The following is a 22531-nucleotide window of genomic DNA, read 5'->3' as shown; positions in this document are numbered from 1 at the left end:
CTTACTTTAAAAATGAATGAACCAACCAATAAAATCCTCAGCAAAAATAACACATTTTCATCCCATCATGCCAGCTGTTGGTAGGCTTGTCCCAGAGGTTAAATTATCATCTCGGTCTATTCACAGGGCTCTCACCAAGCAAACTATGGTAGAAGGAAATCAGGCATCTCCAAGCAGCAGGGGTGAAACTGTCAACTGTTGTGGTGGGAAATGCACTGTGTTGCACTGTGTTGCCCCCACTGCCTGTCCTGCTCCAACTCCTGCTCCTTCCTCACACACCCCACCCCTTCCCACAGCTCTGTGAATCAGTAGATCTCTAACCTGTCGGTGGTGATGAATCAAGGGTGTCTGCAGCCATGGCCGCCACCACAGGCACAGATGGATGACAGTAGTCTGTTAAAGTGCTTTCTGTGCCACATTGGCCGACATAGTCATGGCAAGCAGCAATGGGTAATGTTCCTCTGTTTTATTTCTGTCTTTTATTTTTCTGATGTTTGGGCTGTGAGTGCCATTGGCAAGAGTTGAAACACAATCAGAGCACCTGGTGCGCCAAGTCAGAAATTTACACAATTACGTAGGTAGCAACAGCAACAGTTTTTTTCTTGCTCTTACCTCCTACATGCACCACAACATATTTCTTTTTATGTCAAAACATTTTGAAATATTAACCACCTGTATGTTTCAGCAGCCAGTTACCAGCAACTGCTGACATGATGTGTCAAACTGCAGCACAGTCTGACATTACCCACATAATTCACTTTTTTGTGGTGCTATATCTAGTAATTGCATAGCTAATTGGAGGTCTAAATGAGAAGTATTCAGAATTCATTATAAACTGTTCTCCCAGATGATGAAAAAAATTGGTTCAATTATATACAGTTCTAAATCTGCCCCTAATCACACCACTTAGCCCCAGTGAGCAGTCAATAAAGAGAAAATAGATGCAGGGAGCTTATCAGTTTTTGCCACATTATTTATAAATTACTACTCAGCTTATTTGTTTACATTTACAAATACTCACTGAAACTGTTAATGCACAAGAACATCTTAATGGAATTATTTACTATATAAATCTGCCTCAGCTTCTTTGTAATGTTGATTCTTGGAAAAACTGACCTCCTCACTGCTCTAAATCCTATTGTGCAGCTGTCACAGATTTTAGACCTCATAATGACCCTGGGGAGGGATTGAAGCATGAGCAAACATTGGAAAGAACATAAACCATTAGATCCGCTGTTGAAGTGTAAGTGAATTGCATGGTATCCACAGAGAGCTCTGTTATAGCCATGAAGGCATCCAGCAGAGTTAAGCATGTGCCTGTACAGAGGCAGTGTTGTCATTATTAATACTGCAAATGAAGATGCACTTAACTCTTCTGCAACATGGTTATAAATGGCCTGCGTCCACCAGGAGCCAGCTATGAGGCACACATACACACATGTTTAGGAGCCACAGAAAATATCGTAAAATTAAGCAATTTATAAGGTATGGGAGGTGAAAATGAAATATCAGAGAACCAGAACCTTATTTGCACATACCCTGCATAAACTGATGCTGTGTCACATGCTTATATTCTTGTTTATCAAACAATGTTGATATTTTGGGATGAATATCTATCCCTATCTATCCTATATCTATAATATAACTGGTCAAGGCTAATTTGCGTCATATACCTACTGCATCATTTAATGTTTCTCACATGAAGGACTTCCAGGTCCTTGATGCCATGTTTTTCTCATCATGGATAGGAACCTATGCAATCAGTGAGAATCCTCAAGGAATAGTGATGGTTCATAGCAAGGACTCACACTAATGTCAGAAAATGTGTCATATGGGGGTGGTGATGGTGCAATAGATAAGACACATGCCTTTGGTGTGAGAGACCCGGGTTCAATTCCCACTTTGACCCATCCACCATTGTGTCCCTGAGCAAGACACTGAACCCCTAGTTGCTTCAGAGGCGTGCGACCTCTGACATAAATACATAAATGCTTTGGATATAAGCTAAATGTAATGACATAAATAGCAATTGTAAGTCGCTTTGGATATAAGCTAAATGTAATCAGCATGCTATTGTTGCAGGTTCCTGACAATGTAGAGAAAGCTGCTTAGGAAATGTTATCTTCGAAACATTGACCTCTCGACCATCTTAGATGCTACAGCTCCATATAAGAAACAATATCTGGTGTATGGAAACTCCCTGTTTCACAGATAAGGACAACATAATTATCAGAAATTTGAATCTGTAATCCCCATGAATATGTGGCATATGAGGTAAGAATTTTGTCACATTGTTGGTTAAATGACGCTCCACACCACTTTCTTATTCGTGCAAAAGGGCAAAAACAAGATCATTGCAGCTTGAGCAGCAGCCTAGCCAGCCAACCACTGGACTTAAAAACACCTGATGCCTACACATCACAAGTAAACTCACATTATACTTTCTTTCTGGAAGAAATGAGCAATGCACAAACAGAAACCACTGATAAATAAATAAAAAAAATAAAAAAATAAAAAATAAAAAGATACTTTTTTAATTACATACATTACATCCTTTTGGCTGTGCTAGCAGCCTTGAAGGCAGTTCTTACACTGCTTCTGGATTTGCAATTGAGCTTACATAGATGATGTTCACTTAAGTATGTAACAGCACTCATAGGGGGCAATTTCACAAGGGGTCAATTGCGTCAGGTAAGAAGTGCCACACCATAGAGTCAGCTGATACGACATAAAACTGGAGTAGCCGCAGCTTCGGCAGAGAAGAGGTAGCAAGTAGCTGAGCTAAAGTGTTGGAGAAGCTTTCTGTTTTTTAGCTCTGTAATTAAGGGTTAGGGTTAGGCTCTCAATTTGACAGAGGAATTGATTAAATTTGCCTTTGTATGAATGAAATGCAGCAGACCAGATTTAAGGTTCTCAGTTCATGGAGCACTGTGTGTTTTGGCTACTTGTGACACAAGTAATCAGAGACGTTCAGCTAAATAACCACCAGCTGCCACTATTACAACAACTGTTTCCTGGCTGTACCTTCAGATTTAGCATACAGATACGAGAGTGGTATCTTCTCATCTAATTCTCAGCAGTATTTCCGAAAATGTCAAAATGTTCCTTCACCTAGCAGAAATTATATCAGCGTTGCCCTGGAGGCTCACAAACTGTTCCAAAAGAGCTTGCTGGTGTCATTTGGATACACTGAGGGACACAGTGGCTTTAACTTTTCAGGTCCCACAAGTCATTGTCCAATTTGATCACTGTAATTTAGTTTCCATGGCTGAAAAAAAGTGCAATAATCAGCTTTTAATGTCTTCCTTTGCGGGACAATTGTTGTTGGATTTATTTGTGCTGGCCTAAGCTTTAATATGTGACACCTTAGAATTGACTCCAAATGTATCATATTTACATTCAAACTCTTTTTCGCAATAAAGCTACACATTGGTGGACATGGGAAGTCTTGAATTTCCAGCGGGAAATTGACAGAGGAATAGAGATTGACACCTACAAGTCTCAGCATGTAGGCAAGTAATTGCTGAGTAACCACCATTGGTCAACCCCCTGCAAATATGGTCATTCTGTGTTACAAGACTGTAGATCAGTGTTAGATGTGTTACTTTCAAGGTGCGAGAAGTACCACAAGTGCTCAGCAAATTTCCTGGAAAAAAATTAAGTTAAAAACACGAAGTAATGGTACTCAGCTGCCTGACCTGTATGAACTTTAACTTGGCAGGCTGACAGCGAAGGCAGACAAGGCCTGTCTTGATCTAACCCGCCCATTTTCTGGGGAGTTCTGTCTTCAGAACATCCTGCTCCCTCACGTGACAGGCCTCAGAAATCATATTTTCCTATTACAGTAAGGACAGTGCTGTATTACCAAGATAAAGGAAAAGTAAGCAAAGAAATTTAACATTTGTACAGCAGTGATCCACCCAATGTAAGGTATGAGTTTCTATCAAATTATCCTAACTGACTGGGGATGTATCAAGAACATCTACCAATTTTACTCTAGGCTTACATAAGGAGTAGTATGACATGCTGGAAAAATACCTTATTTGTTTCCTTACCAAGAGATAGATAAGGCGATTGATACCACTCACGTTTTTACGGTAAAACTGTAATGTCAAACTAAATCTGCCTACCAGCATTTCTAAAGCTTATTTGTTAAATCCACAAAAGCATAATGACAACAATTTGTTTAAAGTCTTTATGCTAAGCTAACTGGGTACTGGTTGTAAATTTATATTTAACATACAGACCTTTTTTAATGATACCATCTGATCATTATTGCTCTGTTGGCTGTTTGTTTGTCTAAAATCTAATTGTTGGGTTTTACATTTCAGCATTAATTTGGTGTTGGCCCTCACTTGGATTGCTTTTGTATCTAATGCTATAACATTATGACATATAACATTTGTGAGGATATTTGAGTACTGAGGAATGCATCACCACTAATGCTACAGTAACACTGTCTAACCACAGTGACATATGATCCACAGACTATTCTATATGGGTTGTAGAGTTTTGGTTTATGCATTAGATCAAATATACAGTGTTTGGCACTAATGAATGCAGATGTAGTTTTGTCTTGTTTGGACTCCTGGAGTGATCTTGTGGGAGGTTTATGTTAATGCTTATATTTTGATGATTTTTATGTCTATGTTTGGATGATGTTAATGTATTGTGCTGTTAGATGGTGGCAGGTTAACATGCCAGAATGTTTGTTTTGTTTTTTGTTAATGTGTCTGAATAATTCCATGAGGGATAGGTCATGTAAATGACCAGAAATGAAAAAAAAAGATTTTCGTTCATTCATTCATTCTGTTCTATTCAATATACCTTTGGCATAAACTAAGGTTCTGTGAACCACTAACACAACCTGTTAATCAAAGATATGTTAGACTTCATTAAAACAGACATCTCTCCAGAAATAAGCACTATTATACATCACATCAATTGCCGTGTACTGCTGCATGCTGTGGAATTAAATCAAATTAGGGGATAGAGAGCTCTAGCCTGAATGAATGACAGCTCAGTCCATATCGATTCTTGTAGAAATCTTGAAACCTTTTCATGCAGCAATGGTTGATTTAACAGTTGAGTTGAGTTATGGAGGTTAGGCAGTAGCTCTAATAAAGCCAAGGGCATGGTGGTTCTTGGTGAAATCAAACACCTCTCATATCTCACATTTAAAGTAAATACTGTATGAATTCATTCTATGCATCATGACTTTAATTACTACTTTTAAGACAAAGTGAAATTACCAGTGAGGATGAATCAGTTTCTAAAGAATCTATTGTATTTCTTATAATTTGGATCTTGTATATTATTTAAAAGCATGACTTGTTGGAAGCTGTGTGGAAGTTGACCTTATTAAAAGTAGATGTTCCCAGTGAAACTAAATGAGCTGGATGGACTGTATCAAGAGAAAGAGTTGAACTCCCGATAAAAATTGCATCCTCAGCTATTTAATATTTTACTAGTCTATTTAAACTGTGTTTGTGCTCAGAAAGCATGGGCAGTAAGGCTGTATTTTTCAAGCTGGTTTCCATGTCGTTTTTCTGATTTTCTGTGAGCAGTCATTAGTTATCATTTATTCTTCTCTCCTGGTCGCCCAGAGTAAAAAGCCCAAGAATCTGCCCCCCTCAGCATGTGACTCAGAGCACACAAAGGCCATCGCTGAAGTAAATATCCACTCTTACTTACTGCCAGATTTTTTTTAAACATGGCTGTGTTGACTCGGATGCTCAACACAGTAGGTGAATTTCCAGGCAAAGTACCAGGACTCGGTGGAGAATGTCACCACATTTAGAGGCAGCCAAGTCAGTCTATTGTTTGCTTATACACTTTATGCCACTAATGTTTGTTATTAGAATTAGCAAAAGGTCATGAATTAGCACAATCAATGATGTAATTCTTTCTGCATTACTAATGACAAACAGTACATGTCTTTCTTAGGGCAAACATTTTGATTTGTCATGGCAGGAAAAGCACAAGTGTACTTAATAACATGAATAAGGACTGCATTTTTATTTAGGTGACTAAATTTCAAAGCTCTGGTCATTTAAAACTGCAAAATTTTGCTACAAAAACACTTATTCTGCATTCACATTCTCCTCAGATGGTCCCATTTCCCTAGTTGGGAAATCTTTCTCCTGACTTTGATGTGTTCATGAGCTTTAAGTTGTAATGTGGAAACAACATGCACATTTTGGATTGTGTCTAGGTGATGGGTTGTTATGTATGTGATGTTGTTATCAAAGTATGAAGCTTAGTGACTTTGTTCCAGATTTGTTGCTGCACACATAGGCTACATTCCCTAAAAGCAAAATATTGTCTGTGGAGGAAGGGCAGATGGTTTGAAAAGAGTAAAAAGCCATTACATAGTAGAGAAACCATCTCTCAACAGGGGAGAAGGTGTATGACACCACTTATCTCACATTTACAATGCAGTCCTTTCATCCTTTCTAAGGAGACTGAACAAACACTCACACTTGGCCTCATGTAACAATTCCAAAAACGGCCATTTAGACTTGGCCTCAGGTGACTCTTAACGACCATAACAACTGTTGTTACAACAGCCTGGAGCACTAATGAGCCAAGTGATATCCATCACCTTAATAACGAACCCACATAGGTTAAATAGCTGGGGCTCCTTGCAAAGTGAAGAAGCCTCTTTGATGAAAAGCAAAACATCTTCCAGAATATTCAACTTGATGTGACCTTCATTGGACACTAAAATATTGCTTTACTTGACTTGTTCACCGGAGTCTAAAATGGACAAAGCTTATTAACTGTGTTGCACCATCTATTTTTATTTAACCTCCCTCTGCCAGTATATACACTGCTCCACTGTTGTCTGTTAAACAGGACAAATGTTGACAACTATTTCCGGAAAGTAGCTAAATGTTGCTAGATGTCACTAATATTCCCTATTCAATATCTCTTTATTAAATGTACAATTCTAAGAACAAAAAGCCAGGGGGAGCAAGCAGCCAAGCACCGAGAAAACAGATATAGCTCGAAGAGCTATCTTCACAGACAAGTGCTAGCATCTTGCTAACATATTAGAAGTTAGCTCATCAGCACTAATTACAGTAGTTCACCAACTAGCCCTATGAGTAGTAGTACATGATCAATCTTCTATTACCACAGAATTTCAAGAAGAAGCACATTTTATTTCCCAAAGTCAGATATTGTGTCTGCTGGCTCACTTTGACACTAATAGAAAAGTTGGACAAGTACTGAATATTACGTAAAAAAGACTGTTACAATTATATTTCTATTCACTGTGTTTTCCTTTGTTTAAAGTAACTAAAACCCAGTAGCTATGTTGTAAATGCTTTTACTGCAATGTTTAAATATTTTAATAACCCCATGTCAAAGAGAGTAGCCAATTTCAATGAGCAATTGTTTTTAAGCCTGCACACAAACAGGTGCAACAATCTATTGAAACAACAAATTAAATTTGTTGCCTTCGTAACTGCATATCATTGTTACAAAAATAACTGAACTTACTGTTTGCAGACAGAAGATCAATCACAAAAAGAGACAAATATGTCAACTAAAACAGTCTCATTAAGGTGGGGGTCATGAAAGTTAACACAATTTACATTTAAAAGTTTGCAAAATCCATTGTGTGCTGCTAATAAACTTAATAACTCTGAAAAAAGTACTTCATTTTGAACTGATCTCAACTTCATACTCACTTAAGCATGATGTCAAACTCACTCTAAATCAAATTGCAACACAGTCTTTGGCTTTTAGCCTGCTTTTGCTGAAGGGCAATTTAAACCTGTCATGACCAGTGAGATGCACCTTGTACCTGTGTGATTCCTTATTAGCAAATCCTCTAAATTAGCCATGTTTACAAATCAAGGGCTGTCAAGGTGATTAATTACCACCTCCATTCCCAGATAATATCATGTGACATCTGTCCTCTATCTCTGAACTAGTGGCAGAGATCACTCGCCCTCTTGATTAATTAAAAGAGCCCCATGGGTTAACATTTGCAAGCAAACCTTTCTTCATTCTTAAACCTGCCCTTGAAACACACACACACACACACACACACGTCCACGGAGAATGCAGAAGAAGACAGGAAAAAGACGCAGGGGTGAGGTGTTATGTCAGATCTGACAGCTGACTCCATGAGCTGGATTAGAGACAGACAGGACACAGCAGTTAATAATATCACTCTGATCTTTTCACCCCTGAGGTTTGCTTAGAGCACAAATAAATGTAAGATAATGACTTTCTCTCTCAAGAGTAGAAATAAGAGATAAGAGGAAACAATCTGTAAAGCAGATATGGCATGTCGCTTTCAATTGTAATAGCATCACTTCACTTCCTGGGATCTTTGTTTTTATTTTTTCAGCTTCTTCTACGCTTAGTTATTAAAATGTTAAAGCAGGTGAAAAAGTTCTTTACTTGTATTTCCATTTTATATTTTTTTCAAAGAAAATACATTATTTTTTACTCCCCTACATTTATTTGATGTTATTAGTTACATACAGATTAAGGAAATACACTTATTGGGAGATTGTAATTTAAAAAAAAAAAACAAAACCATTTACTTTATGGATATTTGCGCACACACACACACACACACACACACACGATCTGAATGAATGAAATAATCTCATTAAATACTCCTTTCTTTACATAGTTGAATGTGCTGACAGCAAAATCACACAAAAATTATCAATGGAAATCAAATTTATCAACCCTTGGTGGTCTGGATTTGGAGTCACACTCAAAATCAAAGTGGAAAACCACACTACAGGCCAATCCAACTTTGATGTAATGTCCTTAAAACAAGGCTCAGTAGTGTGTGTGGCCTCCACGTGCCTGTATGACCTCCCTACAACGCCTGGGCATGCTCCTGATGAGGTGGCGGATGGTCTCCTGAGGGATCTCCTCCCAGACCTGGACTAAAGCATCCACCAACTTCTGGACAGTCTGTGGTGCAACGTGGCGTTGGTGGATGGAGCGAGACATGATGTCCCAGATGTGCTCAATAGGACTCAGGTCGGGGGAACGGGTGGGCCGGCCCATAGCATCAATGCCTTCCTCTTGCAGGAACTGCTGACACACTCCAGCCACATGAGGTCTAGCATTGCCTTGCATTAGGAGGAACCCAGGGCCAACCGCACCAGCATATGGTCTCACAAGGGGTCTGAGGATCTCATCTCGGTACCTAATGGCAGTCATGCTACCTCTGGTGAGCACATGGAGGGCTGTGCGGCCCCACGAAGAAATGTCACCCCACACCATTAGTGACCCACCGCCAAACCGGTCACGCTGGAGGATGTTGCAGGCAGCAGAACGTTCTCCACGGCGTCTCCAGACTCTGTCACGTCTGTCACATGTGCTCAGTGTGAACCTGCTTTCATCTGTGAAGAGCACAGGGCGGCAGTGGCGAATTTGCCAATCTTGGTGTTCTCTGGCAAATGCCAAACGTCCTGCATGGTGTTGGGCTGTAAGCACAACCCCCACCTGTGGACGTCAGGCCCTCATAGAGTCTGTTTCTGACCGTATGAGCAGACACATGCACATTTGTGGCCTGCTGGAGGTCATTTTGCAGGTCTCTGGCAGTGCTCCTCCTGCTCCTCCTTGCACAAAGGCAGAGGTAGCGGTCCTGCTGCTGGGTTGTTGCCCTCCTACGGCCTCCTCCACGTCTCCTGGTAGCGCCTCCATGCTCTGGACACTACGCTGACAGACACAGCAAACCTTCTTGCCACAGCTCGCACTGATGTGTCATCCTGGATGAGCTGCACTACCTGAGCCACTTGTGTGGGTTGTAGACTCCGTCTCATGCTACCACTAGAGTGAAAGCACCGCAAGTGGTCTGTGGTCACCACCTGCAGAACCACTCCTTTATTGGGGGTGTCTTGCTAATTGCCTATAATTTCCACCTGTTGTCTATTCCATTTGCACGACAGCATGTGAAATTGATTGTCAATCAGTGTTGCTTCCTAAGTGGGCAGTTTGATTTCACAGGAGTGTGATTGACTTGGAGTTAAATTGTGTTGTTTAAGTGTTCCCTTTTTTTTTTATTAGCAGTATGTGTGTATATATATATATATATATATATATATATTTTACAGCCCTTATTAGTAAATATAGATTGATGGCATCATGTAATTACAAGCATAACGTCACCCAGCCTCAACCTGAGTAGGGGTCTAATTAATCACAATAATTGAAAAACACTCATGGGAAACCTACACAGGTGATTTTAATTGTTTAATTATTAGATCTCTCAGGGCTGTGACCACAACTATTTCCTTATACATTAGAGCAATCAGCAATGGGTTTATTACCAGTTATATTGGTGCATAACAATAAATATAGTAAGTCGAAAATATAATGACAGATAAAATTACTGAAAGTTAAGAAGCATTAACTATGGTATGGGAGCAAGTGTCAGTGGGGTCTTGGGCCTTGCTGATGAGCGGATTGTCTGAAACAGTTCGTGTCCTGTGTGGGAGGGGTCTGCCACAATCTTTCCTGCAAGCCCCAGGGGCAGCAGCGTACCAGATGGGGATGAACTCAATGAAGGTGGTGTAGAAGTGCACCATCATTGTCTTTGGCAGGCTGAAGTTCTTCAGCTGCCACAGAAAGTACATCCTCTGTTGATGTTCAGCTCCCACTTGAAGTCCTAGGTGATGATGGTACCCATGTACCGGAAATATTGTGCCCTTACTAGTAAAAAGGGAGTGATTTTGGAAACAGACATTTATTGAATGACCCTGACACTTATGTTAGCTTTGATGCACCTTTTAGAACAGGATGAAAATACACCTTTATCATTCTTGTAAATGCAGTGTCCAGTGACCTCATGTAATTACCTGCATAGCTGTGTCCACCTTAAACCTAAGCAGTGGTTTAATCAGCCAGAATAACTGAAAACACCTGTGCTGCATCTGCAGAGTCTTTAATGTATAATTAATAATGATCCAATTATACATAGAGATAGTAGAACATTCTAAAGAAGCCATTGTGCATGATGAGTACTTCAATATATAGTGATATCAATATATTAGAACTTTTCTATTTGAAATGCAGGACATTTGCATGCGACTGAGTATTTTGACATTGAGATACTGCTAGTTTTACTTAAGGATCGGAACACTTCTTCCGTCACTGCTAGTGGTATGCATACACACATAGAGAATGCTTGGAGACATAAGTTGAGGCATGTGTACACAGCTCCCAACTGTAGGCAGCACAGTCAGTTATTATCCATTCGATGCTGTTAAACAAGCCAGCAGTTCATATGAACTTTAATGATTTATTCCTAAAGCCCTAGATTTACCAAGAACACTGCATCTTTCACCAGCCCCATTTTGGTCCTGATATTAAAAATACAATTACCATATTTCATCACTTATGACAAGCCTTTGAAAGCGCTGATAAACCATGACTGCATTATTATTTCCGCTCTGACAAGCAGTCTAATATATTCTACAGCAGTGAATTTCATTTGATATGTCATGACACACTGCATTGCATTCTGGTGGCTCTAAAAACAGCCTCAAAACTCAAGCAAGCTTTGAATGTAATTCAATCAAACATCTTGGCGCCTGCGTTTAATCCACCACTGTCACAAAACACACTATACGTTTCTAATTTATAGTGTGATCCCTCATAAATGTACAAGCCAAATCCCAATGTTATTCTTTCCATACTGACAAAGTTTGTTTGCTGTGCGCAGAGCAATTGAAAAACTAAAAAGCCCACTAATTTGTGTCATGTAAAATAGCCCATATGGGTGGTGTGGGATTTTGAAATAATATTGTTCTTTGCTCACAGGATTAAAGCATAGTCACAGCTTTGAATATAAACCATTTGCACATCTTAAAATGTAATTAGTCATTAAGATATTTTCTCCGTGTTGCTGTCTCAGCCTTTTGTATGAGGAGGCAGTCTGCTCTATCCTGATAGCAGCTTCATTATGAAAAAGAATACGGTTCTCATATATTAAACACTTTGATGTTTCACATCACAGCTGAAGTAGTTGAGCTGCAGGAACATTTTCCTTTATTTACATGAAAACATATGGTGCTCCAATCAAACATTGTCATTGCTGTTTTTGTACATTTAATTCCATGACGAATTGTAAAGAGGTGCTTCTAAAAAAATCCCAATACATTTACAGATTGTGCCACATGTAAACTGTATTATGCTGCTGTGAATATTTCGGTTTGATCTCAGTGACTCAATGATCACTCAGGTCACCTGGCCTTCATACCTTGATTTTACATCCTTGTTTCTCTTGGAACAAAAACTGGAAAAAAAAAAAATTCCACACCATAGACTGACATGTACACTACCTCTCAACATTAGGATTTGAAAATAATTGAAATAATAAGAGAAAAAATAAGGGAAACAATGGACACCGCCATCCCCCAAACAAAAACCTCTTATACATTCAATATAAGTTTCATTAATTAAGAAGTATGTAGGGCATTTCATAGTATAGACCATATGGTGTAATGTTAATATATTACTTATAATTTCATATGCAGTTTACCGCTAGGCTTAATATTAATTCCAGTTATAGCAGTTTAATTTTTGTGGGTGTCATGATTCCGAGGGTGAGTGCAGAGGAAGTGAGAGCCCAAATGCAGGACACCAAGGCAGAGCAGATGCAGTTCAGAGTATTTAATCCACAACGGCAACAGGCAAAACAAGCTTACAGGCAGCTGAATGGAAGATCCACACAGGCAGACAGAACACTCTACCAGACGAACATAACAGAGTGTATACATTACAATGACTGGACAGGGAATGAACAGAAACACCAAACATTTATACATAGGGACTAACGTGCAGGGCGGGAGCAACACAGGTGACCGGGATCAGGGCTAACGAGGCAGGCAGAGAGTATGGAAAACAGAGAGAGAAGCAGGCAGGCAGAGAGACAGCAGGGGGGAACAGAGAGACACTTACAGATGCAAAACACCATACATAACAACAAGGACCACAGGCTGAAGCAAAGACTAAACAGAACTCAGATTAGACATGGGCAAAATAAAACATAAGAACACATACCAGAAGTAAACACTAAGACATGAACTGAGACACAAAATGTCATGATCCTGTCTGTGTGTCTTGTTGGGGAGTCTGGGTTTTAGTTCCATGTCTTAGTTCTTAGTCTTGTCCCTTAGTTCATGTCTTGAGTGTTCACTCCTGGGCCCTGTTTCAGAAAGCAGGTTCAACAAACTCTGAGATGTCAAACTCCGAGTTTTCTGTTTCAGAAAGGCCGATCAGAATAAGTCCAGTCAACTCTGAGTATGTTGAGCCTGATGGAAGCGCGTGCGTGGGAATGAACAAAAGCCATTATCAATGGAGCTCCGATACTATGATTCACCATGGCAACGGATAAATAAAGGCAGACCCTCCATTTTGATCGGGTGGAGCAATAAATATGAACACGTGCCAACGCGGACAATGATTAGCTCCAAAACTCAGGATCGATACGTTAACAATATCAGGCTACATTTTATACAGCGTTGCATTCATTATTTACCAGACTGGAATTTCCTTAATGAATTACAAAGTGCTGGAATTCTCCTCCAGCCTGTTATTCATTTTAAATAGCTACAGGCCTATTTATTCAGCTGTAACCTGACGGGACTAAAATGCCGGTGGCAATAACTGAAGATGAAAATATTAATGGAATAGATTAGACATAGGCTAGTTTAGGCTACTCATGGACCTGTGATTGTAAAGTGACAGTCCGACTCAGTAGGCCTATGCCTATTTTTTTTGCAATGTAAAATGTGTCTAGGTTCAAACTGACTGACTACAATATGAAAGGTTACTGTTCATTGATCATTTTTATACAGATTAGGCCTAAGTTTTTGTGCAACTGTTGCCAACACTGACAGCTGCCTTAATTTCCACAGAGTCACTGTGTTATAAAGAAGGACAGTGTAGCTTATAGATTTTATTCTGTGCTGAGGATAAATTTACAATGTCCAAAGATAACTCTCTGTCCATACATCAATAACCCGATTGATCATAAAAGCGTCATGTTCAAGATCATGTTTGGGTAAAAAAAAAAAACTAACAGCCTATTTACCCGTTCGTTGTATGTTCATCCACTGCTGTGTGTCTTGCTTGCCTGCCTCCGCCACCTCGTCTGTTGGATTATCTTTTTGTTCTGTCTTCCCCTGGATCATTTGTTATGGACAGTTTTTTGCTGCTCTGCAGACAACCTTGGTTTGGATTCTGCTGTAAGTTTAGTTCCTTTTGAGTTTAATAAATTCTAAGAGACTGTATCTGTCCTGCCTGCTTGTCCTGTGTTTGGGTCCTATACCTGTTCCTGCCTGCACACACGTGACACAACACTGAGATGCAGGAGCTAAGATGCAGGGAACAATCTATAATACATGACAGACCGGTACAAAGAGAGCTAAACAGAACCAGTAAATGAACAAGGGAAATACACAAAGCTAAACAGAGAACACAAGACCAGGGACCAAACCTCAAACAGGAAACAACTGACTAACAGAATGAAGTAGGGAACAGAGATGGAACCAACTGGAAAACAGTACACCACAAAACAGACATAAACTAGGTTACTGGACACAGGACAGAAACCAAAACCCAACATACTATAAGACAGATACAAAATTGATCAAAATATCCAAATACCCACAGAGAGCTAAATTTAAACATAGCCGACAGGCAGAACGTGACAGTGGGTTGTTTTTAATTATTAGATCCTTGTGCAAGAAGCACAGTCTATAGTCTGATAGTCCATGAAAGTCAGCCGCAGTTATGACTATTGCCTACTTGATAGTCCAACGTGAGCTGTAGGCGACTGCAGAGGTGGAGTATAAAAATGGCATATTCTACCTGCGTGAGCTTACTGTGACCTGAGATCAATGACTGATCTCACTGCCTTTTGCAAAGAAAATGCCGCAAGATCAGGAAAAAGGTGCTTCCAACTTTGTGCAGCTGGAGAAAAGCAACTGCGGCCGCCGGACTCGGTACCTGCAGCCACCTTGCTCCTGCCAGGTATTAATGTCATGTGACATGGTGACATTTTGCAGCGCCAGCGAAAGTCGGACGCAATTTCTAACCAGCATGCCTTATTTTAAGTCCAGCATGCAAAAAAACAACACATATGCACAACTACAGGGGGTTGCACTGGGCAATTTCATTACCAGAGAGAGAGAAAAAGCAACACAACTGAGCTATGAAGTCTGAGAAATCTCATTGAGGGGCCAAATTTAGTTATTTACAGATTCTTTTTATATTTTTCAGTATTTTCAACTGGAAATGTGAGATTTATTAATTATGGCCTCTACATTCAATACATTCTGTACATTTGATAGTGTAGCCACCTCAGACTTTTGTCTGAGTCCTCCAACTCCGAGAGTGGGGATCGAGGAGGGACCAACACACCCCTTTTATTGGATGTTGCAGCTGACAGGGCTGATCTGATACTACTTTACTGCAGTTTTATACCAAAGTGTACAGTCAAATGACATAACTAATTTATGGCTTTATAGATTTCAATTGTTTTTAGATTCACCATGGTTTCATTAGAAAGGTTTTTCTCTTTGTGATCTGTTTGTTCCCACTTTAATCTTTATCATTAATAATATAGTTAGGGAGAATAGGAGAGTCTGTCAGCAATAAACACATTTAAATTATCTGTTGTCATTTCCATTCAGTCACATTTGAGGCTGCTAATCACCGTGAGTTGAGTGGAAACTATAGTTTGATGTGAGATATGTTGTATATTTATACTATATATATATAATTATACTTATAACAAAAGTATGAGATGGGATATAAAATATATGTTAATTACACCACAGATCAAGATCAAGAAAACTGACAGCTGCCGTGACAAATCAAAACTCTTAGAAAGATACACCATATGTTAACTACCTCACAGGAACAAGTCCATGTTATCTGTCATATCTGATTTCACATCTGCAACAAAGTTTTGTCCTTTACCCAGGGCACTGCAATACCTTATTGTTCTCTCTGGCATTGAAACACTCACAAATCATACATAGAAATCATTCTGAGGATTATTTTGACTTGAGGACCACTTCACCACCACGTGACAAGTTTGATTGTTACAATCAAGCAGCTCTGCCTGAACTCATGCAATGCATTGTTACATGATGATGATGATACATCTGATCAGCCAAACACACGTGATGGTAAATATGATATCCTGCACTGCTACTTGAATCACTTTGAGTTGTTTAAATTATCATATTCTATCTGGGGTAGTGTAGTTTCTGATAATGAGCGAAAAATATTTGACATACCATCTGGCAACAGTGTTCCTCAGAAAAGCATCACCACACAGGCATAATATTATGAAATCATGAATATGTAAATAACTTAATTTTGAAAATATATTCTGATAGAACATTGTTTGGTAGTAAAATTAGTAATACATAGACCAGTTTTACAGAAAAATTTACCATAAAACACTATTGTCTTTAATATAAAGCAGCCACAGAGGAGCTAAATGTCTGTGTCAATAATTGATTTTGTACACCCAGCACATGGCTAACCATTATAATGTTCTGTCAAGGCTTGCTGTATCAGGTAACTGATGACTGACCTGCTTTCCTGTAGCAAATTTCAAAGTCTTATTTAATATTAATCAACTGATTTAATTTATTCTCAGTCTTTGGGCTACCATTTGTCTGAAAAAGGAACCTGAAAGCATAAAATCTGATGAAAAGTATGTATTGCATATATTTAAAATCTATTGCATCTTGCTGTATGGTTCATTATGATCTGGTTGGACTTATTTATTGTAAGTGACTGTTTGCTAAACAGTCACCCCCCCAAAACAACAATTGTCCACAGCAGGTCTCAAATCAGAGTGATAAACACTGTCTAAACAGTTTTAGAGGATGGTATATTTTAATCATCTTTCCAAAAGCACAAGCGCAAAAGTGTAACAAAGTAATTAAACAGTATGCTTATCTGCTCTGACTTAAGCCGTAAAATGTTAGCATGCCTGGTAAATTGGATTTACAACCTACAGTAGCAATCCAGCGTTACTTCCAAAGGCAGTTAGCTAACTATCTAATAAAGTGGGGTTACAGTTTACATTAGATAAATACTTATTCAAGACTGAAATGTGTGCCTTGTGGGAGACAATATTCTAGAATATTAGGAGTAATAGTGGCTCTGTTGGGGTCTTTATTTGGTCTGGGGAAGTTTACACTCCAGCAACTCTGGCCAAACTTGCATTAGGTGGCATTAGATATCCCACATCCTGAAATCCTTTTCTCTTTTAAAAATGAAGCATACTCTCAGAAAATACAAACATGAAAGTATAAATATAACTACTGTGTGGTACGAATATTTATTACAGTAAGTTTTCCAACTATCCAAAGGTTATGTTAGAGTAAATTTTAAACATTACATTTTAAGTTATAATACTGTATTGCTCTACAATACTAGGGTTTAACTAGCTCTACACTGCATGCATGCATTTTTTTGACTTCCAACTCCAAACGTTTCACAACATTAACCACGTATTTATTATTGTTACCATGACAACGCCTGTCACTTGTACTCTCCAACGGTCATATATGTCGTTTTGGGTGTCTTTGGCAAATTACCTCTTATGTCGTTTGGGTTTGACGATGTGTTGCTTTTAAAATGGATCAGCTGTTGAGGATGTAGATGTTTGTCTGGGTGGCGATGGCGCAATGGATAAGACAAACGCCTTTGGTGTGAAAGACCCGGGTTTGATTCCCACTGTTGTGATGCAAGACTGTGATGAAGTTCGTTTGCTCACCACTTGTCCCATACAGGCCATTACGTTCTAGTTTATACATATGTGTTTATTTTTTTTGGTAATTTACCATAGCTTGTGTAAAAGTGCACCACTTACTATCCTGGGTTGTTTGTGTTTGGATTATGTTACAGTCGACAGCAAAGCATATGGTAAGTTAGAGTAAACACACAGTCATAAGTTAGTTTCAGCTCAGTTTTATTAGGTTGCAAGTTTAAACATGGTTTAATTGTTTTACTGTGTTAATACTTACAATTGTTTGTTCCTTTGTTCAGTTCCACCATGCAGGATAATTGTTTGGGGAGGGGCCGGCCTAAGCATTTCCTGTTTTATAGGAATAGGGTGGTCATGGATGACATCACCGGGCCAAACCAAGTAGAGGGTTTTCTTTCTGTCTAGGGATGTTTCTTTTGGTTGTTTTTGATTATTATGAATAAATGTGTGAATAACCCTGACCTGTTTTCTAGGCAGTGGGAGCGGAGTGAACTGATAACGAAGTTCCAAATATTAAGAGATTTCTAGATATTGATGTTGTGGAGTAGATCAACCTGCATCAGAATGGGATGGGCTGAAGCAGTTGGGTGTGAATTGACCACCCTATATAAACATGGGGGGGGGAATAGAGGTGAGGTGGTGCTGCTGAAAACACTTGCCTCTTGTTAGTGTTGCTAGAAGTTTGATGTGTTATTTTTCTTAAGTCTTTTTGTTTTTTGAATTGAATTATCCGTGTACTGCAGACCATTGTCAATAAAATAATCACCTCTGCAAACATATGATGTTTGAGTCTGCCTACCTACCACCTGCCTAGCCACTCTGGCCAGGCTACACAACAAAGACACTTAACCCCTTGTTGCTCCAGAGGCGTGCGACCTCTGACATGTATAGCAATTGTAAGTTGCTTTGGATAAAAGCGTTAGCTAAATGTAATTTAACATGTAGGCTTAGCGCAACAATAAAGTAATTCATAAAACCATCAGATTGATATTTAGGATCTTTTACAGGCTACTCATTAGTAAACAAATCAGCTGGAAACATTAAAAAAAGTCAGCTGAAGACAGTTTACAACCAACTTAAAGAGTTTAAACCTGCAAAAACAGATTTTGTTGGCTACTTGGTAGCATCAGAAACAAGTTGTGAACCCCACAAGTTGATTGGCAAATATATCAATATTATATATTAGGAAACCCTTGTTGTTGTTTGGTGCAGCATTAATTTTGAGTAGTGTTTGTGTCACACCTGATGAATAAGTAAAATTGTATCTCTTTTTGTTCTGTTTTTGGTCTCTACCAAATCCTGGCTCTTTAGCTTCTAAATGCTCCCCGATGTTCACCAGCTAGATGCTAACAATGGCCATCTGCTGTTTGGTGCTGAGAAAATAGTGTACAGTGGGTTTTTCAGAAATAATTCTCTGTAGGTTCATCACTACAAACAAACCCTTTCATACTGTAACATTGTTTTCATATTGTCATTTGATAAATTGATTACATCTCCTTTTAAACAAAAGCGCCAGTACTAAACTCCACCAGAAGTAGCAGATCTTCACTCTGAATCCTCCTTAAGTAAAAGTACAGAAGTACATACACATTCTGCTGAAAAATAACTCCTTTCACTTATATGTTTTTACATACTTACTTTATACACTGTTTGGTATTTTGATCTAGTAGTTTTCAAGATAGGGTTTATTTCATTATTGCCACTTTAAGGTTAGCATTAGCTTACTCTAGCAAGTTACAATTGATAAAATCTCCGTCATTTCAGCCGACAAAATCCTCAGGTGTCCGCTAGAAATGAGAAGCCTGCCTTTGTTTACTTCTATGTAACCGAAGAGCCACTGTTCAAAAATGACTAAGATTTTTGTTTGGTAAATCTGCCACCGTTATCATTGTAAACTGTGCATGTGTCCTCAGAGAATGGGGTTTTGTGAACGGTGAATTTGATGCTGAACAATTTCCACTTTAGTCATTTGACTACCAGACTGCTGATAGAAACTGCTTTAATGAAACTATTTACAGACTTGGCGCGCTCCGCTCTCGAGCTGGAGTTTAATGAGACTGACCTTTGAGGATGGAGAACCGAACTCATCTTCAGCATATAACTAGCAATGAACTCTGACCTAAAAATTCAGGATGCCATCAAATCTTGTCAGCGCTGTCCTCCTCATCTATGACTCAGGAGGCCCTCTATTCATTTTGACACAATGACAACACATGCTATCAGGCTGAGTACATGAAATCGGTGAAGTCGGATTCCCAAGAGGTTTGGGGTGGCTTTAAGTGTTTTCTGCAGCAGCAGATCAATGCAGCATGACTCGCACAACCAGACAGCACCCTAGCTGAGATGTTAATTGTTTGAGGTTGTACTTAACTACTCACTAAAAGGGAATATTGCACACTTTGAAAGTGAGTAAACATTAATGCATACGTTGCGTAATCAAATAACTGAGGTGCGTGCCTAATGTTTTCGTGTGCGTCAATTTGCACAGTCAATAATGAAGATCACAACTCTCGGACCATGCAGCCTGCAGGCCCCTCACTGCTTGTTCAGATGCCAGTGAGTGTGTGAAGTATAAGAGAAAACCCCCTCCAGGAAGATTTCATTCTTAAGTCAAAAGAATACACAAACACACTCACTCAGGTGCTGAGATTCATGATACTGCTATTCTGTACTTATTGTCTGTTGATCACCATCTACACATCTACAGCATTCCTATCCTGTGCAATACAAAACTTTATTTACAAATAAAAGCATAAACAGCATTTGTATAAAATGCTAGATAGCATTCGCAATTGGCATCACATTGGATTGTTGTGGTGTAAGCAGGGAATTAATTTTCAATTTCCAACGGGCACAGACTCACGTGCCTCTGGATGCAAATGGTTAGACCTACAACCAATCAAAGCGACGTTACATGTCATGTAGTGTAGTTGATAAATTAAACTTACCAAATCCTGTCGGAAGTACGGCACACACCTTTATCAACAAAAGCGTTAAGTGCAGGTCAATCAGGAGTCTTTGGCAGTTCCACCATCTCGTTTCGTTTTCGTTTTCAGAGTGTTAAGGAGCTATGCTTTGTCACATCTTTCGGCATCTGCTACCGACTCACCCTTTTTAAGTGATGTTACGTAACTTATTTAAGTAGCTTTACGTAACTTATGTAATTTAAGTTTTGTAAGTAATGTAGTTATTTTAACCCAAACCATGATCTGTTAAAAAATCTAACCAAGTAGTTTCGGTGCCTAAACCTAACCAAACTGCAACGTTTCAAAATGTTAAACACGTGCTGTTTCACAACATTAACCACTATTTTATTTTATTTTTATTTTATTCTATATGTGGCCCTGCAATGGAATGGTGACCTGTGACCCACAGCGATTTCATACTTTGAGTTTGAGTTTATTCACAATACCACTTCAAACATATAAAAAAATACAATTACGGGTAAAAAAAATCAATTGGGTATAGTGAATGGGTCTCCCAAAGAAGCTAAAAAAAGCTTATAGGTGGGGGCCCATGATTTATGAAAAGGTAGTGGTACAGACAAGGTATACACAGTTATCACCTGTAACCAGTAACCTGTAACCTTAATACGAGGTGATTTTTTTAGTTGTCTTTTGAAGTTGGAGATAGAGGTCAACACCTTGAGGCCATCATCAATCCCGTTCCAGATATGCGGCCCCCTACAGACAACACTCATACGGGACTAATATAAGTTGTTTGATTCTCGTTTGGTATGTGTGTTGGGGGCTGGAGACAGGAACAAGACTACTCAATCTAGAGTTCAGCCTATTTACAATTTGAAACATAAGGCAGGCATTATGATATTGATTTAGCTCAGCCAATCTCAATAACTCAAAGCGATAGCATAGAGGGCGGGTGGGGGAATTTATCTCTGACCAGGACAAAGCCCGTATGGCTTTTTTTTTTGCAAAGATACAAGTTTTTTAAGGTGACTTTTAAAGGTGTTGCACCATATCACATTACAGTAATTAAGATGTGGTTCAAAGAGAGTTTTGTACAACATGAGAAGGGCAGACAGACGAAGAAAATGTCTGATCTTATAGAACAAGCCAACATGTCAATATGACATGTAAAGTTAAGAGAGTCATCAATGAGGACCCCCAGAAATTTAGTGGAATGCACTCTTTTTATCACCTGCCCATTAATTTTAATCAGGCAGTGAGCAGTGTAGTTAATTTTTTTTTCTTTTTAACTGAAAGACAGTTGGCAGAAACTTAAAGGAGAACAAATTTAGTGTGATGGTGACTGCACAATTTAATGTTGGAGATTGGTGAGCGAAAGAGTGATTGTCCATGGTCAGCCAATTATTAGAAAATATTAGAAAACATACCATGCAGTTCATTTAATGCTCATGTGCAATCAAATTAGTGGCAGAAAATACATATGCAAAATTATTAGTTGAATCAATTATACCAAAATATTGGCAAATTATCTGCATATACACAAAATGGCCTAAAGTATGTTGACGGTTGGCATCTTGCATGGTACACCTAGAATGTGTGTGAATGTGTGTTTTTTCCACATCCAAGCACTTTACACTAAATGTCACATTCACCCTGAATGTGACATGTTGTGTAAAGAGTCTTGAGTGGTCGGATGACTCGAAAGGTGCTATACAACCACAGTCCATTCACCATTGTGCAGTCATATTGTATAATGACAATAAAGCTGACCTTGCCCTAACTTTAACCTGACCAATGCTCCAACAGCATACTGCATATTCTT

The sequence above is a fragment of the Micropterus dolomieu genome, linkage group LG05 (assembly GCF_021292245.1).
Source record: "Micropterus dolomieu isolate WLL.071019.BEF.003 ecotype Adirondacks linkage group LG05, ASM2129224v1, whole genome shotgun sequence".
Classification (NCBI taxonomy): Eukaryota; Metazoa; Chordata; class Actinopteri; order Centrarchiformes; family Centrarchidae; genus Micropterus; species Micropterus dolomieu.
Note: the sequence above shows the minus strand (reverse complement) of the source record.